At 38.1% G+C, this 8,103-nt stretch overlaps 1 long non-coding RNA gene across 1 annotated transcript in view; it reads right to left on the bottom strand.

Annotated features, from left to right (window-relative positions):
• Positions 1-7,449: 7,449 nt before the first annotated feature.
• The window catches only part of LOC118343564, a 4,939-nt gene continuing 4,285 nt past the window's right edge, over positions 7,450-8,103 (bottom strand). Inside the window, exon 4 of the long non-coding RNA XR_004797566.1 lies at positions 7,450-7,971. This is a non-coding gene — a long non-coding RNA (uncharacterized LOC118343564). The remainder of the gene's footprint in view (positions 7,972-8,103) is intronic.

Genomic DNA, 8,103 nt, shown 5'->3' with positions numbered 1-8,103 from the left:
GGCAGCTGATAACATACTTCCATTGCAATAGTCAGGGCTGGACGGATCAAGAAATGTAAAAAAATAAATAAAAAAAGAAACCAAAGAAAAAAAAAAAAAAAAAGATAATATATAATGGAAAATATAACAAATGCAATGCGCAAAATAGATGACTGGTGGACTTAGAAAATCTCCCAAAGCGGAAAAAAAATCTTTCAATATTATGAAAACGATCTGCTATCGAGCTGCAAAAGTATTTCTGTTCATTTATGAGCGACTCAAAAACTTGTCCAGGATCGCCTTCATTGATGCTGCGTCTTCTCTACCTCCACCGTTTTACCTCTTTGGTGTCATTCTGTAGGTTGGGGGCGGGGGGGGGGGGGGGAATTCATGCTGCTGTTGCATTTGCTCCTTTCCTTCTCATTTTACTCAAATCCGGGCCCACGGACGACGAGACCTTCTTGCCATTTTCTGGGTCTTTATGAAAACGCTTCCTCATTTTCAAAGCATAAAAAAACGTCCGCTCGTCTGCGTTTCGTTGCGTCCACAGATCCGCATATCACATATCCCGAAATGAAAACAAAAGGCACGACCACTTCCAAAAAATGTCATCAACATATCATATTGTATGCAACGCCGGCGGATGAGGTGAGGCAGCTCCAGGATGTGAGACCCTTGTCAGCCGTGGCCCGGGTAGGTTTTTCCTCTCATTCAAGACTCACACCAGTGGCGAAATATAATCAACATGTAGGGCTTTTCCGTTTTTTTTTCAGAAGCTGCATGATGAAGGAGCAGTTGTCTAATTCACCGCTGACCGTAAAGCACAAAGTGTCTGGCTCAGAGAGGGAAACCCCGACGTTCATCTCATTCACCGCGACCCCGGTGGGTTTAAAGGAAGCGTAATGGCACGTAACGCGAAACTATCAACCAAAAAAACGACAAATGAAGACCCTAAAGTGTGTTTATTTCCCTATAACTACCTACCTATCGTCCTAAACATTAGCCTACTGTATGGTTTTAAAGCACAACACCACCTGCCAGAGATGGTGCTGTTGGAGCGAGCAAAAAAAATAAAAAACGCCCTTGTCTGACTTCGACCAATGGCGGCAGGGCAGCGATTGTAACCTCGACGCTGATTGGACGAAAGCACTCGCGACGTATGAGACGAGTTACACGATTGGTTAAGCGGCCAGGGCGATCCCAAGACCTATATGAGCAGTCGTTAGCAGACGGCGTGGACTTTCTCAAGGGTATTCCTCCACAACGGGGCTTGCCCTGCAGCGGTCCACATCATTGCCTGTGATTACCTTCCTCTCATGACTCATACTACTTGGGAGCTGAGACTCACCGGGAGTTTGAAATACAGCCTAGGAAATACAGCAAAATGTTGCAGCTGTGTGAAGCTGAGGCAGTTTCCTCCATATGACTCAAAACACATGGTGATTGTACAGTGAAGTAGACTCTGAGTTGGTCATGTTATTGTCTGCATTAAACGGGTTTAAGATGCTGGGCCACCATTATAAGGCGTAGCTGACCTCATGCTGCAGCTAGAAAATCATTACAGCATTAACGGACCAGAACATGAACATTTTCACTGGAGGTTTCTGTGCCATGCCCAATGTGCTGGGGGACAATGGAAGTGCCATGGCAACCGTCAGGCCCTGTGCCAATGGAGGCATAATCCCCTCCCTCCCCATTTCCATGGGTCTGAATGTAGTTCCCCCACAATCATACCCCCCACAAAGAAGTCCTGCATCTTTTCCAGGCAACTAAGGCAGCACTGCAAAACAAAACAACAAACGAGACGTAGACAGTAACGGGTGGAAAGAGTACTAGAATAGCTAACAAGAGGTATATTGTGATTCTATTTTATATATAGTTAAGTACTGGTGTTTGAGACTAAAAAAGTAGCTGCTTTGACTAACAGTGAACAGTTACATGTTCACCTCAAAGGCAAATGTAGAGTTCTGACTACAACCATTTCATAATCTGTGCTCTACCACACAACCCTCGTCAATTTACCGATACCTCAGATAATTTGTTTAGAGAATATTAGAAAATATTAGGCTCTCCAAGTACGATCAGTATGAAAATAAAATACAGTAGCATAGGCCGACCCTATTCAGCTATGGGAAGTTCACACAGGAGTGAGGTTTGTTCTTAATAAGAAGATTATTTATTATTAACTGTTCTCGAGTCCAGTTCAAGAACCGGATTTGGTGGAAAGGGGGTACTCCAGAGCGTCCCAGTAGCTTACCTGGTAGAGCTTGCACTCCATGTACAAAGGCTGAGGCTCCTCACTGCAGTGGCCTGGGTTCGATTCCAGTCTTTGGCCCTTTGCTGCATCTCATCCTCCTTCTCCTGTCTATCTTCAGCTGTCTCTATCAATTAAAAGCATAACAATTATTAAAAAAAGAGAAGGGATACTCCTGGTCCACACTTCTCTTCCCATAGTTTCCTCTTTTGCCATCACCACTGCAGTGTTTTTTAACCATACATTTTTACCTCGGCTTACTAGCTTAACATCATATTTTAGCTCATAACTAATTATGGATGTAAATATGTGCATGAATATATTCCAGGAAATTCAAAATGTATCTTAAATTACATTTCAGCAATCTTATTGTTAAGTATTTTCATTCAACATTTCGTAGTATTTCTGTAGTATTCTATATTTTTTTATTAATTAATTTCCTTTAAAAAATATATATTTTTAAACATACAAAACATACAACTAGAGGCAACTCAAAACCATTGGTTTAGAGGAAAAAGGAGATCAGTCAAACTTATATTGCATATCTTCCTAAATTAGCCAAAACTGTAGTTTTCACAGCAACATTTGTCTTTGCCTGAGTAAAATGCTTAATAAAAAATTGATTGATTTTATTGTGAACTGAATTACTAATGCACTTAGAGAAGTAGATGAAATAACTCCTCAATCACTGTACTTGTAATAACTTACTTTCTACCCTGGGTGGTGGAACACCTTGTGGCTGAGACTACACTCTAAAACGATTTAATTTGATGTTAACTGCTACTTCTCCTTAAGCATTAGTGTAAATGACTAACATGTCACTTCTTGATTCTTAAAGGTATTTGCTGCAAACACAGCAGAGAAGGTCAACCACACATGGGTGGTACTGTTTTTGCATTCAGTTTACAAACCTGTTGTTGCCAGACAACACTGAAACTGCTTGATCTCACATATGATTATGTCAATGGCACGTCACATGTGTGCACAGGACAGCACATACTTAACACTCTCTCCTCTAAGTGTACAAGTGGGAAAATGATTTGTGAGGCATTTCTGTTAATTAATTTCTTCCACAGCCCCCCCCTTTTTTTGCCACATTCACACATAGATGTGTTCTAATATACACACACACACACACCTTTGTAGGATGGCAGGATGTGTTTAACTACTCTAGCATCAGCCTCAAGAGATTTAGTATGACAGGTGAGCTGCATATCTGCTGATTCCCCTTGGGTTCACAGGTACAGTATCTGCTTGTGAGGCCCCCAGTGCTCCACTTTCCCTGAATAGTCTTGCTAAGAGCCCTCTGGAGACAGATTGCAATCCGCCATGGTGTCCCTAATTGATTTACCTGTTACCCTCTGACAATACTGTGAGCATCACAGGAGTCGTTATCTATTGCCCATGCACCAGTTTTACATCTGTAGTGTTCTTTGACATACAGCTTGTATATGTGTGTCTGTAAACAAACACACCACACATTAACACACACACACACACACACACACAGAGTCCTTATTCCTGAAAAAATATATATTTGATGTAACTTCACATTTCCTTTGAATGACTAATATATTTCTGATTAATCCATTCCATTTTAATCAGAATGATTAAGTACATTTTCACCTGATATCTTACTTTTATTAAAATGAATTGTTATTATCATCAGGTTTAATTGGAGGAAATAAAGAGCATTCAAACACCTACAGATGTATTGTTGTGTGTATGTAGAGCCATCTTGTGGTTAAAAAGAGACTTTACAATGACAGTGTGCCTCTGGGATCAAATTAATACAAAAATACTGAGGTTAATTACAGTATATCTATATTTTAAAAGAGTGTGATTTTAGCATGGTTTCCAATGAAAAGGTACTTATTGTGCAGTGAAACTGATATTAAATAAATATTGTCCAATATATTGACAACTACACAATATGATTCCTACCAAATACAAACACGTTTTAAACTTGGCACGTATTCTTTGTGCTAACACTTACAGTTTGATGAAAAGCTTGTATTTTGGTACTTCCATATGTGCATACATAGTGCTACTGTATATATAAGTGCTAAACTTAATGACTGAGTCCTAGATAGCGACAATGTCTGATGGCTTAATTTGTTATTCACGTGTTCCTGGTTAACATTATTTATGCAAACTGAAAGGAGTATGAATCACAAGATCTAAATGCCACAAGTACAATGTAAGCCCTATTTGGTGACGACTGCAATGATGTCAATATGCAGAAGTGCGTCTACTGGACATAGCTTGCCTTCTTTCTACCACTAGATAGCACTCTTTTACTGTCATAAAGGCCAGCAGGCTTTCCAATCACAGCTCCTCAGCAGAAACTACAGTATGATGCTCCTCTTATTAGCATTAACGTTCAGATTGTTTAGTTATTGACATTGTTTATTTCAAAAAGAATTGTATGCCTAGAAAAATAAAAAGCAGCAACAACAACAAAAACTGCATTTGTTAAGTACTTTATTAATCACGGCAATCATCATCCTAGCAAAAAAACAATGAACTGATTCTTTGGATTAATAAATGGATGACGGATGGCAATCCTTGTTTCCTGGTGGTCTGTGGCTCCACTTAGAACTTTATATCCATAACAAATGGTATTGTAATATTGTTCATAAGTTAGCACTCGTGGGGTATCCTGCAGGGGACCTTTGTAACATGTTTTGTCTTCCTGATCCTGCGTTGGTGCTGTCTAATGATGACAAAAAATACCCCCAAAAATATAGTAATATATATATAAATAAATTGCCACACTGACTTGTTTGGATGACTTTGGTGAAAACTAATTTTAACCGGATTTAATTTTATTACCAAGACATGAATGTCTACCACTTGTTGTTGAGACACTTAGTTCCAGATTTATATGGTAATTGGCCATTCCCAGAGGGTGCACGTTTTGTCACAGATAATTTACCGTGTACCCAGTTCACAGAATGAACAACGAAAACTGTGGGAATTGCTTGACTCACACTGTCTCTGCATCAAAGAAAATTTGATGATGAGCTTCTTTTTCTCCGTCCTTCCCTTTAGGGTCTGTAGGGTACTGTACCCTTTGTCTAACCTGCTTAATGCAACCAGACTCTTCTGTGTGTAAACACCCAGCTGCTTGATGTTGAAATCACCCTGCTTTACTACCCTTTGAATTCAAGTGTTAAAGATGAAACAATGTTGACTGCACTGCTCATAATGCAGAGGGTGTGAGGTTTAAGCCAGGCTGAGAGAAGCTCTTGAATGCTGAGCGCATCACAGTTTCCCATGACCATGAGCTGCAGCAGTGCCCGTTAAAAGACACTGACGTCTCTTTTACGTCATTGTATGGGAGAGGATGTTATATAAAACTCCATGTGGAAACCTGTCTCTTTGAGTTTATCTTTCTTATGATCAAGTCACTACATGTCAAATATGATGAAAGGCATTTGTAAATCTGAGGGACATTACATTGTCATGCATATCCACTATCTGTAAAACTATTTGTACTTACACTGGCTTATCCCAGAAACAGTGAGAGAGACTGTCAGTTTTCACTGAAATACAATTTTATTATTCATGGATTGTTTCAAAGTACAAGATTTTTGTGATCACATATAATATATGCTTGGATATCTTCAGAAAAGTTGTGCAACCTTGACCCACAGTATACCTCTGCATGGCCAATTCATATTGTGATTACAACTACAAGTTTGATATATGTAATGTGTTAATAGTCAATGTGAATAAGCTTACATCCATGTCTTTGCCTCCTGCTTAACTATGACCACCCAGTGTGGTGGTTGGACTGATGTATTTAAAGTAAAAGAGGATGTGGCTGTAGTGTAAATGTACATTCAACCTGTCTGTCCTTTTGTTCACAAATGTTGATAAAAAAAACATTACAAATAAAGTCCACCTTAATGTTGGTTAATAAAATACCAGCTTATAATTTGTTCTACTTGTTTTATCAAATTCCAAAAGAATCTATTATCCTCCTGCTTTGACTCATATGCCAATTATCTCAGCAGTTGCTGCTTCTAAAAGCTGCTATTTGTTGGAATAAACTGTAAGAAGCTTCGAGGTGAGTTCTACGAGTAGGAAATGCCTTGACAACCCCTGGTGATATGTGACAAAGCAGGACTTTAAAAATGGAGTAACAATTATGATTATAACAAGTAAAACATATCTGTATTTTCATTTAAATGTGTGATATTGTTTTGTAATTCCTGTATGTGTAATCAAAAAGCTTTGTTGTGTACTTGTACTTTTGATTACCATTTAATCTAAGTAATTTAAGTTATACTCTAAGTCTTAGTATGTTTCAAATCACAATTATTACACATTACAAATGTGTTACAAAACATATAAAATAGCCAACAGTTTTTAGTACTTTTTTGTGAACTTTATTTTGTTATTTTTTTACTTTTTTTAGTATAAAGAATCAAGTTTCAACTTTGTCCTTGACAATATAAAATATTGTGGGAAATACCAATAACGACAGTAACACTGTTCCCTGGGTTGGATACTTTTTATGATTACTTTCATTTATTTGTTTGTATTTATACCAAGCAAGTCCACAATGACTCACTGCTTCTGATATCTTTACAAATACTAGTAGATTTGAACTAGTCAGTCATTACTGTTATTTTCTATAGTATTAGATTTACCGAGAGGTGACATTATTGCTAGTTGGTTTGGGTATGTTGGCACTTTTTCTGATCACATCCTAAGAGATGTTTTGAGGTAAAGAACATAACTTCAGGGGGTCTTTTCAGGACAAATGTGAAAACGTAGAAATAGACAACATCAACTAAGAATGCTTACCAAGACCTTTTAAATCACAGGCAGTGACTGCTACCATCTGTATGAATACAATATGACTTCCACCTAACTGAAATATTCATACAAGGGAACAGATGGCAGCCTTTACTCTGCTCCCTATTCTGGCCCCATATACACTTTTATCTTGCTTATGAGCTTGTAGACCTTTATTTGTGCGGTTGTGTGTGAGTGCATGTGTGTAGCACCTCCTGTTGTGTATTGTGTGGCCTTGGAAGTACCTGCAGACCCTTTCACTATATAATCAAAATACCGTGTACTACTACTGGTAGAAGAGAAAGAGGGTCACACTGAGCTCTTTAAACCAGCAGCTCCTGGCCTCAAAACTCACAGCAGTTTCTGTCTGGCCTTTCATCATCATACTGCTCTCAATTTGTTAGTCTTAAATCTTTATTGGATTTTTACCAACATACACTGCAATATTATGAGTCAGACAGTAATGGCCTAAAAATTAGGAATTCACTTAAATCAGAGACATAACCCAGAACATCTTCTTAATTTATCTCATTTGAATTCACTTTTAGGAGCCATCTAAATGGTGAGCATTTGAGCAGTCCTTGCTTGTTGTTAATGGATATGTAATCATACTAGTTAAGCCTTTTAAAGACTACTAATTAATACTGAATGAAGTGTTGTGCCCACAGCATCACAAAGTAATGAGAAAACATAATTTGTAGTAAATCACAAGATACACACAAAGGAGGAATTTGGTGAAACATGCTTATATATAATGGAAAAAGGCAATTTTTAAATGTACAAATCACTTCACTGTGATAAGAATAAGCATATAAGAGTAGTATATGAAAGTGATAACCTTTCAAGACATAATTTTCACCTTTAAGATGTTCAGAGATGTTGTTGTCTTTAGAGCTGTGGTTTCCAACCTGTGGCACTGTATGTTGTCTCTGGAATGACACCAAATGAAACAAAGAGACAAATTAGAGGGCTGGATAATGACATTCATTCATTTTCAGTGGTAACATCTGTCTAAAGTGACTCACTGACTCTGACGTGCCTTCGCTATGTGGCTTTTTTAT

The sequence above is a fragment of the Morone saxatilis genome, unplaced genomic scaffold, assembly GCF_004916995.1.
Source record: "Morone saxatilis isolate NCDOM2014 unplaced genomic scaffold, NCSU_SB_2.0 Contig0, whole genome shotgun sequence".
In the NCBI taxonomy this organism is placed as follows: Eukaryota; Metazoa; Chordata; class Actinopteri; family Moronidae; genus Morone; species Morone saxatilis.
The sequence above is the reverse complement of the archived record's forward strand: the minus strand, read 5'-3'. Positions and strand labels throughout refer to the sequence as shown.